The sequence below is a fragment of the Tachypleus tridentatus genome, chromosome 6, assembly GCF_004210375.1.
Source record: "Tachypleus tridentatus isolate NWPU-2018 chromosome 6, ASM421037v1, whole genome shotgun sequence".
Lineage (NCBI taxonomy): Eukaryota > Metazoa > Arthropoda > Merostomata > Xiphosura > Limulidae > Tachypleus > Tachypleus tridentatus.
The window spans coordinates 46,224,903-46,240,822 of NC_134830.1; positions in this window are offsets into that span (position 1 = coordinate 46,224,903).

The following is a 15,920-nucleotide window of genomic DNA, read 5'->3' on the forward strand; positions in this document are numbered from 1 at the left end:
GTTTAACAATAATATTAACAATTTATATTGATGCGGAACGACAAGACTTCAGAAACTAAATTTTTGTAACAAATGTTTCATTTTTAAGACATGTTTTTTATATTCTTTTGATCGGCGATAAGCAGAAAATCTGGAAAGCGATGTGTTTAATATATGAGTTATTTCATTAGCTAAACCATTCCAAAAATTATCGCTCATGAGTGTGCAAAATATCCAGTTTTTGACCTACACCTTTCTTTTTTAACACGTGCGCATAAAATAGTGAAGTCCTTTTTTTTCCTCTTTCTTTCTTTACAGAGATATCATCGGATATTAGTCGTTATAAAGAAAGTGGTGGGAAATAAATGAGGTGGAAGTTCTCAAAAGATAGTGAAGTTGCTAGTCAATGCCTTTGTATATAGGATTTAATTTCTCAATAAGATTTGCCTGTAATGAAATAACCTATATTATAAGACCCTCAGATATTTCTGAATAGAATTACTTTTCTAGTGTCAGCGTACATTATTTTGCGCTCCTTTAAACATATGCTTTATTTGAGAAAAATATCAACTTAAACTCTGTAATATAATTTTATTGTTCTATCTTTTGTAGCTGGTTTTATTTTTTCTAATAATTACGATTCTACGAAAAAAAATGTGAAAGTAAAACATTAAATAATCGCATATTAATTTTCATTTGTAAATAGAGTTACACATTGTTATAATTCAGTTGTATTGTTTTATATCTTCTTTGTTATCACAATTTCTTCTCATATTATGTTTCAAAATTAATCATTGATGAAACAATTTTCCTAATGTTAACAATAGGCGATTCATGTACATATAATATAAATTAGTACTGTTTCAGCCACAAAGAAAAAAAAAAGGAACAGAATTAGTATCAAAAACTAAAAGTAATTCTCACCCCATAATTCGATTTACTACTTGTAACTAAATGGTATAGTTAATTTCAGAAAATTCCCTCCTAATCAGTAACCAAGAACAAAGGCAAATCGAGAGAAAAAGACTAAGTCGTATTAACAGAGCCTTAGCACTTGATTTTTTTTGTCACATCGTAATGTAATCAAAGTGATATGAAGTATGGACGAATATTAAGCAGATAAATTATTAAGGAAAAAAAAGCATACACTTGACCTCGTCATATTTTTAATTACGTTTAAACATTCTAACATAAAATTTTTATCATTTGTTTTCTGCGCTTAAAATCTGTTTTTAACGGAATAAAGAAACCCAAATAATTCAGCGCCTTCTGTTCCATTACTATAAATTTACTAGGGCTTGAAAAAATGCGTCAACAACTGGCTAACAATAATCACTTAAAACTACACAGCGGCAGATTTTGCGCAATAACAACATCTAATATTGATTTCCGGTATTGTTTGAAAATAACTTTTGACGGATGTATTAATTTTATAGAAAGAAAATAGAGTTTTAATTTCAAAGCTAACAGGCAACGGCTATCAAATTTATATTAGCCAACAATAAGTACTTTCGTAACCTTATCAACAAAATATTGGTCGACGTAAATTTACGCTCGTTTTCCTTTGGTTTCGTTATTTGGTCCAGTTTCGTACATTTTTCACACTGAATGCATTCAGGAATTAAATAGCAGTGTGAAATGGGGTGAGGTATAAAGAATGAACTATTCAGGTTATTATTTATTGAACTTTTCTGAGATAAGCCCGTAAGTTAAATAATTTGGACTCCTTTGTCTCAGAACGATTAGTGCCCGGCATGGCCAGGTGGGTTAAGGCGTTCGACTCGTAATCTGAGGGTCGCGGGTTCGCATCCCCGTCGCGCCAAACATGCTCGCCCTTTAAGTCGTGGGGGCGTTATAATGTGAAGAGTTGGCAATGGATGGTGATGACTAGCTGCCTTCCCTCTAGTCTTACACTGCTAAATTAGGAACGGCTAGTGCAGATAGCCCTCGCGTAGCTTTGTGCGAAATTCCAAAACAAACAAACAAACGCTTACAGTAATGTGTCATTCTGACTCTGATGAGGTAGAACAGGAGGTTCGCAGCATGAATGTGTGGCCAAACTATCTGTAGGAACTGCATGATGCTATCGAGTCAGCATAGATCAAAGTCTCTAAGGAATGTTTCCAGCATCTTTTTAAATCCATGCCAAGAGTAATTCAGGATGTTCTGAAGGCAAAAGGGGGTTCTACCCGGTACTAGATAGGTGTGCCTAATAAAGTGACCACTAAGAATAAATGAATGCATTAAAAGTATAGCTTACACCATATTTTATCATAAGAGATATTGCGTAAATAAAAGCACACAGAAAACAGTTTTAAAAGAATGTTATTTTCGTTTTTAATCAATGCTTTCATTCCTTCTAGCACATTATTCTGCTAAATCTGACTATTTTAATAATTTGTACTGAAACACTATTTCGAAATAAAACTTTTTTCCACAGTTCAATTCAACGGATAAGTTAACTCTCAATGATTATGCATTATCCATGCTATGTTTTATTGCGTTTGTTTTAGATTACAGCTATTAGTATAGTGTAGAAAATGCGAGTTTCTCAATTAATTCTGCCGTCTAAGTATGGCGAAATCTGTGTAATATTTCTAAACCCGTAGAAACCATATATATTTCGAAACACTATTTCGAAATAAAACTTTTTTCCACAGTTCAATTCAACGGATAAGTTAACTCTCAATGATTATGCATTATCCATGCTATGTTTTATTGCGTTTGTTTTAGATTACAGCTATTAGTATAGTGTAGAAAATGCGAGTTTCTCAATTAATTCTGCCGTCTAAGTATGGCGAAATCTGTGTAATATTTCTAAACCCGTAGAAACCATATATATACTTCATATATACTTCATCTTGGTCAAATACAAATATAGATTTCGCAATATTTGTCTGTTCATAAAAGATCTGTAGGAGCATTTCATTCCAGAACGTTTACATAATTTTGAAAATAACTTTCAGATAATCCACAATCATAGTAACATTGATCTGTTATAAACGAATGATCAAAACACGCTATTAACTTGTAACATACTTCATTAGTTACATTTTACTAAGCTAGAAAATTTCCATGTACAATACCACTTTTTTCTTTTTTATAGTATCATATCATAGCCAAAATAATATATCTACAATGCTATTCTTTAGAATATACAGCTATGAAAAAAATTAGAAGAGTACTAGGCCTGATGCGTTATTCTCAAGTGAAGATGATTTTCTCAAGAATATTACATAGGCTCACTTTATAACGGAATGATTGATCATTAAAGTTGTGATGTAAATCTGAATTTAGTTAAAAGATTGAGTTTGAAGCTGATAAATAAATAAACTTGTCATTTATTGCAGAGTGTAAGTCAATCCGTATTATATATAAAACCATAAATACAGTGTTTTTATTTGCATAGCCATTCACTTTCATACTGAATCAGTGATTCGACCAATAGTGATATCCCTCGAGATGATGTTCTGCAGATTGACCCATGCCTCAAACTAAGTAGTACTAAATGTAGATGTATTTTAGCTAAAACTGACGCTTTCTTCAAACCAAGAAACATCGATTTTACCCATAAGCAACAAGCATCACCACGAGTCTGGTTGTTTCCTTGCAACATACAAAACGCCTGAGTAGCAGCTCACTGTAATTTTATTTGTTTTAGCATATTTTTTACGCAAAGCTATACAAGAATTGTTTGCTCATAGTTCTTCCTTAACTTTGAAATAGGGAAAGTAAATGGTCAAAAAGTGCCCAGCATTATCTCTTGAGCTACTTTTGTCGTCATTCTTCCAGCTCATCAATGACTCAAAATGTGAAGTGTGTTTTAGCATCAACATGGCATGAACTATAAACTCTCGAATTCAGAGGTCACTATGACGCCAACCCTTCGCACAGTAATCATTACAACAGCTTAAGCATCCATTGCTCTTCCTGCATACTGTAGAACATGCATGGCTTTAAGGTAACACCAGTTAATTAAGGTAGTAGAACGTCAACTTGAAAGATAATCAGAAAAGGAAAAGGAAACATAGTTGAACATCCGCAGAACGATAATAACTACCATAATTCGCAATACAGATCACTTTTTTGTATTGTGAAACACAATATTTTATTATAAGGATAAGAGGAAGCAACAAATTCATAGAATAACAAACAACCTGAGGTGTAATGCTTTCAATGTTAACATTACTATCTTTAGGTTTGAAAACCCACTCTATAAGATAACTATAGAAAATAATTTGGTCAAAATTAACAAAATAACACATTCTGCCAAGGTCTATACAGTTAATGATATTTTCTTATAGTGAGTTACATCACACTTCCCTTATCGCATTTCAAAGATACTAATAGAAGTCTTATGATCTAGCACATCCCTATAACAGAAGATTGCTGGCTGACACCCAAGATTATTCAAAGAGCTACTAATGTAAAACATCTGTCAGTAATGGTCGTCTTCATTAGTCTTTCTGAAGTAACAGGTGCATTATACAGGACAAATAGCATGACGTGCAACTTGTACAAGTCATCTCTATAAGCAGTTTTAGGTCTCCTCTTGTTTTCCAGCTCAATGTTTTTTACATCTTTAAAATGTTAAACCAACAGGAATCTTTCAGCGCATTCAAACATTCATCTGTCTGCAGTAGAGGAAAGGCGTCAACGTAAGATACAATGTTCACCAATGTAAAGTTAAGACAGAATTCTAGCATACCTTTCTTCTTCCTGACAATCATTGCTAGAGATGACCAAATAGTCTTCAAACGTTAAATAATTAAGTACTTTTGCATCAACTATGTACCTGCACTGGCCAAGTGGCTAGTGCTTCAGTGCATTGGTTGATTGATTGGATGTATTTTGCCTCTATCTATATTGTGATTAGTCACCTTTGTTTGACCTAATCGGCTATTTGGTCTTATAATATCAACATATTCAACCAAAAAACATTGAGTTGCTTTCACTGTGCTGGGTCTATATTGTTTGCTCAATCCTCAACCAACAATCTCAGATATATTGACAACCATGTAATTTTTTTCCAGTGTGATACGATGGATATAACTCTAACATACAATAAGCCTCGATTACTTCCACTTTACTTTTCACATCCATGACCTTTCAAGTGTAAAGCTGGATAGCTGAATGCCCCTGATTACAAATCAACGCTGGACTTCATCCTTCTTCGGAGATATAACTGCCTGAACTAACACTTAATTTTTGTACAGGAAACAGTTCATTTCATATTTGATCTCTATAACTGTGTTACACAGCATCAGCACACTGGATTTCATTCATATTAAGCTATAAAACGTCAAATGTGTATACTGAGGTACCGCTGTTTGCTTTGCTATATACACTTGTGCAATCCACTCTTCCTGGGCTCAGACTGCGCATTATTGGATAACTCTGCTATGGAACATCAACTCAACAATTGCCCAGACAAAATGGATTAATTATATTCATAGTACACACATTCCAAAGATGCTGATCACAACTCATGTTGGAAATTACCATTTTCATCCTGTGAGCAGTATTTCCCAGACAAAGATGGAGATTCGCTTCTCATTTAAATTCGTTTATAGCCATTTTCCAGCATTAAGTCAATATCTACTTGCCTGAATATTGATCTCACCTGAAGAGCTTAATACATTGCAAAGCCAAACAGTGTTCTAAATGCTTCTGTTTTGACCAGGAACTTGATCTCTCGCCCTTGTACATACAAAACACCATCCAACCCTGTGAGAGCTATGATGATCAACAAATAGTCCAAACTTTTGGCTGTATCCTTCAAGTTGGTATTCAGGCTTATCTTGGGCTGTATTAGTTTTCAGGAGGTTTATCAAAAGCATTTACCACTTACTGATGGTTCTGTTGGACTTGCTGAGCCATCAGATTTGAGCAGTAACATTGTCCATGTATAATGCCACGTTATGTAAATGGCTGGTTAGTCCTTGACATAGAGGAAGTATTCGACTTTCAGTTTTTGAAACTTAGTCCTCACGGCTAGCGCAGATAAGTTGTATAGTTTTTCTTGAATATTGCAATCAAGCCAACTTATTTCTATTTCTTGTTTTTGTTCGTTTAGTGTATAATCGACTAAAGAGTTTATTTACTCACGAAATGTGTTCCGATTTAATTGAAATATCTAGCATATAGTAAATGACATTATATTCTCAAACAATTCGCTTTTTTTTACGTATACATTAGCTGGAGTACTCGTCTGTTGAACGGGTGAAATAAAAACTCGTTTGTATCAAACGATAGGAAATTGCGTTTTTTTTCTCTTAATACAATGTAAATTAAAAGTACAATAAAAATACATAAAGGTACCGATACTGAAAAGAAAAACATATTTTCAAGAATCCTAGAAATATGAAATTAGATGGGGGTCCACCCCTCCTCCTGATCTTATTCATGTCATCCTGTGTTACTGTGTTAAGTTTTGTGTTGATTTGAGAGTTCTATCCAAAACAAGATATGAAATTAGATAAGTTTCTTCTCATGACCTTCCTCATGTCATACTGTATCAATATACGAAGTTTGGTGTTCATTACTTAAGCAGTGTGGAAATTTATAAGGAATAGAAACACACAAATTGACATTTATTTAAAAAGGAGATGGGGATGGCTTTCCTAAAGTCATCCTATGTCACTATGCCAAGTTTTGTATTGATTGATCAAGAAAAGTGGAAACGTACAGGAAACAGATATGAAATGATAGGTATTGTGTCGCTCGACAATAATATTTGTAAATGGTTGAGTATTCTTGACACTTTTCGTTTGCCGATAAAAGGAGTGTTTAAGTAATGTATTATGTTAAATTGCTTGTATGAGTGAGTAAAAAGTAACACTTAGATATGGCAAAGAACACACAGTCTTGAAATACAGTTACTATATCACAAGTTAATGAACGATAACCAATGAAATAACAGGATATTGGTTTTGAAAAAAGAATCTAAGGTCAAATAAGTAAACAAGAAACAGTTGCTATAACTTTTTGTATCCTATTGCGATCCATGTGCAAACTGGGATTCACCCTCATTTGTGCTTCCGAATGGAAAGATAAGAGAATTGGTAATCTCAACATCAATAAGTTGTATTACAGACAGCGTTATTATCCGAGATACACAACCAAGCTCAAACACGTGTGAAATAAGAAATGCAATACACCGTATTGTATCGAAATTTAAAATTTCAAAAGCATAAGGAGTATATTTCTAATTTGTATTAAACTTAATAGTTAGTTCTTCCAAAGTGATGTTTGCTTACTTAAGTTAACATTAACGTGTTTATAATTTGCTGATATTATTTGAAAGAGGCAGTATATTAGCAGTGCGACCTCTGTGACTGCTTCAGTGGGGTTTATAAATGTTCCATTGAAAACAAACAAAAATGGAATATTGATGTTACAAACACTAAATTAATTATTCAAATACCACATTATACTTAACAGTAGCTTATTTTTAATTAAACTATTCAACATTTGTAATAAACGTTTAAAGAAGAGATAAAATTAAGTGAAATTTATCTAATCTAAATAAAATGAAAAACACTAAAGTCTGTATTTCTCCCTCAGGCCCGCCATGGCCAAGCGTGTTAAGGCGTACGACTCGTAATCTGTGGGATGCGGGTTCGCATCGCCGTCGCGCCAAACATGCTCGCCCTTTCAGCCGTGGGGGCGTTATAATGGTACGGTCAGTCCCACTATTCTTTGGTAAAAGAGTAGCCCAAGAGTTGGCGGTGAGTGGTGATGACTAGCTGTCTTCCCTCTAGTCTTACACTGCTAAATTAGGGACGGCTAGCACAGATAGCCCTCAGTAGCTTTGTGCGAAATTCAAAAACAAATTTCTCCCTCTGTAGGTCAAACAGAGATTCAGTGGAAAAGTTGGTGAAATCCAAAGTAGGCTTATGGGAACACATGTTCTGTTTAAGTAATTAATTTTTTTAATACAGTCGTGTAGTGTGTGTATTTTCTTAAAGCAAAGCCACATCAGGCTATCTGCTGTGTTCACCGAAGAGATCGAACCCCTGATTTAAGTGTTGTAAATATGTAGACTATTATCGTATAAACAAAGTATTAGTTATACAGTTACAACATGTGCATTAACTACAGTAATTAATCTCGTAATCTAGGAAAAACAAAAAAAACTAACATTGTATAATGTTTTGGGACAACAGGGTGCCATTTCGGCTGTTCCATTCTGTAAACTAAGGTAAAACAATTAAATGAATAAATTGAAAAAACGCTTCAAACCAATTCTTATTATTCATATGCTAAGGAAGCTTTCTTTAAACTCAGTTAAATTTACTGTTTGCATAACATCTAAACTCAACCCATTCCAGAGGCCAATCACACTGTTAGAAAATAAAATTTTCGTAGTTGAAGATGACTCCTACCGTGCCAAAATGTATACTTGTGTCCCCTAGTCCTACTATTCTTACTGTTAAATACGAAGAAATATGATTCATCAACACTATCAATTCCCTTTAAAATCTTAAACATCTCAATCAGATCCTCCTAACTCATCTTTTTTTTTGTTTTTAAAAAGAAAAAAAAAAGAGAAATTTCAACCTCTCGTATTATGACAATCCTTCTATCACAGGTACCATTCTAGTAGCCATTCTTTAAATTGTAAGGAGCCCAAGACTGAACACAATACTCCAAACAGGTCTTATGCAATGAAATTATAATGTCTATACTTGTATTCAATATTTCTGTAGATGCAACCTAAAATCCTGTTTGTTCTATTACTAGCAATAACATATTGTGTAGATGGTTTAAGAAACTGATCAACCATTACATCAAGATCCTTTTCTTTCATAACACTTAAAGTTATTCCCATCTAAATTATATTTAAAATAAAAAATTGTGACATCACGCATGCATTACTTTGCATTTATTGTAATTGAAACTCATTTACTTGCTCAACTCACTAAATGATATAAATCCTTCTGTAAATCAGCAGAATTCTTTTCACAGATAAAAACACCCTAGACCTTAACATTATCTACACATTTCAGTAATGTATTGACTATTCCTCCATCTATACCATTGACGTAAATAAAAAAAGAGCAAAGATTCTGAGGCTGAGCCATAAGGTACCCCACTTTTGACATTAATCCAGTTAGACTAAACTCAATTTTAAACAACCCTCTGTTTTCTTCCATCCAATTTATCCCTACACCTAATGATACAATTTTTATAAAGCTTTCATGTGGCACCTTCTCAAATGCTTTTTGAAAATCCACATACACTAAATCTGCAACCTTACCCTCACCTAAATAAGCAGTAACCTTTTCAAAGAATGTCAAAAGATTTTTAAAGCATCATTTTCCCTTAGTGAAACCATATCAACTCTCTAATAAAATTCTAAACTTTGTTAAATGGCTTTGAATAGCACCTTTTGTCAGACTTTCCAAAACTTTTCTAAGAAATGATTAAGATAAATGGGCCAATAATTAGTGGGACAATTTTATCACCTCCCTTGAAAAGATGAGTGACATTAGCTATCTTCCAATACTTTAGTACCTGCCCACTATTCAAGGACTTACAAAAAATAATAGCAAGTAGCTCACATATCCAATCCTTCTCAGTAATATGGTGATGTTTGTACTGTAAAGGTTGGTTTAAGTGATGATTCTATTTTAGGTTGTGAAAGTAGGACTTATGGCAAGTACAACAATACACACTGAAACATACATATAATTTCTTTACATTTTGTCTACAATATCCTCTTACAATGAGTAATAAAAATAATCTTAGATGGAAGTACTATAGTTTCAGGACTATGTTTATTTTAATTATTTTTTAGTTATTCTTGATGCTAGAAATTACTTTTTTTTTTATTAGTGTAGCACTTTTTAAATGCTTTCTAACCAGTCACATCAAATATAAAGATTCATGATGACCAGAAACCCACTTGAAGTAAAAATGCATGTATGCATATTTTCTTAAAGCAAAACCATATTGGGCTATCTGCTAAGTCCACTGAAAGTAAAAATACATTCTCAAGATGGCAGGTAGGGATATTAAAACTTTTATTAAAATAAAGTACAGAACAACTTTCTTAAGTCATTTTCAGGTTATCCTAAGAATATAAATATATATAAATGGAGTCAACGTGTCATTTAACAAATGATTGGAGATTGTATTTTTTGTTAAGTGAAATGTTAGAGCTATGAAATTTTAGCAGATACAGTATTTCCTTATGTTAAACATACTGCTTCTGAAGTCAAAGCATGCTACGTAAATAAAACCTTCATATTTAAATAAACAGTAACTATTTTTGAGGACACTTCTTGCTACCACCAAAGTTTGATGTAGATTCACAGTAACATTAACTTTAAAAAGTATGACTAAATTATTGTTTGGAAAGTTACATAGATCTCATTCTGATATTTTTATGTTAAAACAGAAACAGTTGAAGTGTCAGAGTGGTATGTCATATACTATAACAGTATGAGAACAATTTAACAAGTTATGAATATTTCATAAATACTTGACTGTTTAGACTCTGCCTCATGGAGAACATACTTCAATATTTGTTGAGTGCAAAGTGCCACAATGTTCTATCTGTACAATACTCACTTGAAGTTTCAAAACCCAGTCTTTTAGCATTTAAGTCCTCAGATTTATGGCTGAGCCAGCAGGAGCTTTGAGATATATATATGAAAAAATTTGGAAGTTCCTGTTTTATATCTCAAACATTTCTAGTTTCACATATTTTCTTCAGTCTTGCATTTGTCTCCTATTAAAAGACAAAGCATTACAATTTTTTGCTTGCAGTATTCTTGAATAACTAAAGTTTTGATTTTGTCATATTGTATTTCAATCATGAGTGCTGTTACTATATTTACAATACTTCATTTATATCTCTCTTCAGTTTTGCATACACCTAAAACTGAAACATAAACTCTTGACATAGATTTTATTATGGAGTATTTATGATCTGCAAAAACTTTGAGTTTTAAACATTTGTATTTCCATCCAAGAAGATGGATGATTGGATCCATACTATTTCCACTGGGATATGACAACCTGTAATTTTATGACCTTTATTCTTGTATGGTACTTTTTTATTGGTTAGATGACAACCCATAACAGTGTAATCTACAAACATGTGACTGTGTTTCTGTGAATAATGCAGTGTGTTTCATGTGATAAAAGAAAGATATTCCCACAATGTTTGCTTTTACACTTGTTTTCTTTACTGTTTTCATAGTTATTTTTGATACTACACATTATTTCAAATGGCATATACAAGGAAGAGAATCCTGACTCATACTTACTAGTATATCTACCTGTGCTACTCTTTGAGCCAGACTTACACAAGATTATACTGGTGCAAACTTGTTTGGAACATCTATTGTGATATGCAGCATTTATCTGAGCATTAGGGTTAGAGTATATTTACAGCCTTTGGAAGTACAGCTTACAAGACTATTATAAGTACATGTAGAAACCTGCATTGACATGTGAAAAAATTATTTAAATAAATATATACTATAAACTAGTTTGTTTGTTTGTAATTAAACACAAAGGGCTATCTTTGCTTTACTCACCATGGATATAATAACCCTGTTTCTAGCATTGTAATTCTACAGACATACTGCTGTTCCACTGGAGTCACTAAAGTTGTCATGGTGGTTTTAATATAATCACACTATCACAACACAATAATCCTTTCCAGTCATTAGACAGTCAATCAGTTTGAACTTTATTTTTATATTTTCCTGCCAATAAACTATTTATTTTTTTACAATTGCCAACTAGTTGGCAATCGATTTTTATCGATAAGACTGAGAAAAATTCTTGCTAGATGTTACAAGTTTCTTAATGACCTAACTGTTAAACATGTGAAACCATGACAGAAACAAATAAAATACAATGTATGTGTAAAATATTACAAATTATCATATAACAAAAACAACAAGAAACATTCCATAAAAATGAAACTATTTAAGAAATAGAAATAGTTTACTGAGGTTGTTTATCTACAACCATCACCCTGACCCAAGCAGTTTTTGCCCATTTCATTGTTTTGACTAAATCTCTTATTGTTGCACCAATCAGATAACTGTGTACTTATCGAACCTTTGGATACCATTGTTTACCTCAATCCAGATAAAAAGTTAGACAAATAACCATTCATTTTTTAAAATTTAGGAATAGTATGCTATTCTTATCTTTATTCCTTCATAAGTATGTTTCTCTAAAAATCTGTCAAAACTTTTAAACCAAATTAACTGCATGCATAGTAGCAGAAACTTTATGAGGATTGTCACTGTTGGATTACTTCTGAAGTTACAGATTTGTTTCAAGTTTCTACTTATTTTTAGTTTTGTGGAGATACTGGTTTTATTGTAGAGTTAGCTCGTACGTATTATGGTAGAGGAAAACTCTCACATATAAAGTAACAGAGGTTATATTTTCACCCTTGTGTTTGTGTCAGCAAGATTTTTCAAAAACAGTTAAATGGATTTAGATGAAAGTTGGTATACTTTTGAATTATGATCCAATTAGGAAGTGAACAACTTTTGGATGATCAAGATAAAAGGTTAAGGTAATGAAAATAATAAAAAAAAACCATCTGTTAATGCAGGGACAATTTCTTACACTATTTTTGCTCTATAACTCAGCCAAAAGTAATTGGAAACTTGGTAAACACATGTAGAGTATTATTTCTCATTGTTCTGCCAAATTTAGTCTGTCACAGTTTCATACTTCTTGAGTACCAAATATGATCAGTTCTGCATAGCTCAACTGGGTGACCCCTCTAGTTATCACAGAATTTTGTTACAGCAATGATGTTATAGAGTATGGTGTACTACAAACTTCACATGTAAGCATGGTCTGTGTTCCAAGTGGGTTTCAGTTCTGTGGTGAACCATTATATGCTGATCACATACATATTAGAATGACAAATGGCATAAATTTATATAAACAATCCCATCCAATACACAAGAGGTTTTCACTGTGTTTATTAAGCATAATCTTTAGTTGTACTACCAGCTAATGCTGTAATTAGAGAATTACTTATTCATCCTGTTTTCATGTGAAGAAATGAAGCCATGCTTGATCAAACAGTTCTCTTTCCAAGAGCCAAAAACAGAAGCATTAAAGTTACAGTAAACAAATAACAAAGCTTGGGATTATGCTGCAAAATGGAGTAGTAGTCAAAACATGCTAGTGAATTACTACTTGTAACTCCACATACATCACATTGACATATTCACTCAGATGAATAGCTGAGAACAACAAATATCATAGGTTCTGAAGATGTCTTATAAATATATCCAATTTTTCTTGCAGCATAAGAGATATATATAGCTAGTGTTTAGATAAGTCAGATGCAGAAAGCTGAAATTATTCACAACTACCAGGTTTGAGATGCAAGCTACAATCTTTATTTATGATCAATGACAAAACTCTTGCTCGAGTTTTGAATTATGTCACATAGTTTACAAAGTAAAAAATCCAGTTGTTTTATTAACTAACTTGGCCTGGTTAACTGAGTTGCAATTTTATATCTTGCTTGGCCTTGATTTCCATTCTATAAATATTTCAACTTCACAGAAGAAAACAAACAATGCACTAAAATCTTCTGTAGGTAACCTACATAACACTGATGTTCCCAATGTGAAAAGGCAGTTATTGAATTCCAAGCTTTTTGTGTAGACTGACACAACAAGAATCCTGCTAATTTTGTCCTTAAGGAACTGAAAATGTTCACAGCACCTAAGATGCAGTACTAATTACCTATAGAACATGCCACATTAAGAGAATCCTAAATTCAACTCTCTTTATGTAACAAAGTGCCACACTCATAATTTTTGTTGTTAAATCATTTGCATTAATCAAAGCTTATATTTTTTTATTACTTGTTTGTCTCTACTTTTGAACTGATAAGATCAAATGGAAGACAGCTGCACCCACCATAAACTCTTGTAGAATTTTACCATCATCCTAATAATATATTCATGGCCTAAAGTGTGAAACCAAATTTATATTTTGAAGTAATAGGACATGAATGATAAATAAAAATCAACACATTTAAGATCACACAAGAATGTATCACAGTGGTTCATCATGTAGCAGTTGGGAAAGGTTATTGCATTGCAACTGGTTAAATACAGCAAATGAAGAAACTGTACTTAGATAGAAGGTAAGTGAAAGAAACTCTTAAAATAGGATGATAATACACTTGAAATATTAAAATAATCAAGGAATTCACCCAGTCAACAACCTTGTTTCAACTGCCATTTCTTCAGAATACATAACCCAAGTGGTATCTAGTAATGACAGTGATCATGTGTAGACTGTGAAATTATGCTTGTGTAACTAAGGTAGCACATTACCTAAATTTAGTTCTAGTAAACAAACTTTTATATTTATTGCTTGTTTTGTAAAAGAAGTATTAAATAGAAATATATAAAACAGGAAAACACAATACTTATAATTGACAAAAATGGCTGATAATCCAGTTTAGTTTTAGAAAGGAAACACAAGCATTCTAAGATCACTGTCAGAGAAGAATGACAAGAAATATGGATAAGCAAAAAATCTTACTTCCACTAATGACTAACTCTATGATAATTTAAAACAAATAAGGCTACCCTTAAATAATTAATTTGAAAAAATAATTAGTGTCCCATGCTTAATTCCAATTATTCTGACTCATCAATGATGAATGACATGAGTATTCATGCACCCAAGTATTAATTTTGTTCCTTTGGCCAAATATGTTCTTTGTAGCTTGTTTTATTGACAATTCTTCAAAAACTCTTTGAATAGCCTAATATGTTATTCCAAACTGTATTTTTTTTAATTAGAAGAAATAATGAACATAGAAAAACAATTTTATAGACTTAGCTGTTATTGGTCCTAATACTCAATTTTACTCTTTTATCAAGTTTATCAATACTGAAATATATTTTTGTTAATTTTTAATAAAGAATATCACCTGTAACAATATGCTAGATGTGCTTTTCACAGTTTCAGAAACATTAAAGTATACATTACTTAACATGTAAATATAAAACAGGTAGGTATATTTCTTCTTCTTTACCTTTTGAAATATTCAAAATTGTGTAATTCTTCAAAGTCATGTTTATTAAAGTATAATTACAGATCATTAGTATCACATTTGAAGGTATTTAGAGATGAAACATTTTCTCCAAAAAACATTAAATAAAATGAATAAAATTAAGATATTTTCAATCATATCACACACAGGACATAAGCATTCTTTCAGAAATTCACAAACACAGCACTAGAATTTCATGTTTTTATGAGACTGTACACCTAGTGAATATATGCTTTACTTATAATTGGTTGTTTACTAAGCTGTCTATATGATAAACAGTAACATATCATTGCCAAATGATAAACTTACAAAAATATAGTTAGCCCACAGTTTATTTTATTTGCCTGAAATGGGCACACATTTCAAACAAGGTTATGTTCATTATTTCTGGCCAACAAAGTAGAAGTATTTTGATATTTACACAGCATGACATAGTATACAAGAAAAACACAGTACCACAACAACACATTTCTAGAAGCCACCACAGTAAAAATTAAAATCACTATTCACCATTCTTTCAAGAGACAAAACAAAGTATAACAGAAATATTATGTACTTTGTACCCGTGGCAAACCTACGAAAGCTATTCCCACCATCTCTAATTTTGTACTGACTGGAGGGAAAACAGCACCACTATTTTCAATGTGGGATTAACTGCAACTCCTATAATTTGCAAACAGCTTAAAGTGCAGAAACTATTTTGCAGTATTGCACAGAATCGAACCTAGCTTATCAGCTTAAAATTCCAAAGATCTATTATAGGCCGAGCCCTGCTTCCTGAAATGAGATCTTAATTAACCATGTTATACATTTTTTTAAATTTTGGTTTGTTTTACATTATGAAGGCATTATTCATCTGTAATAA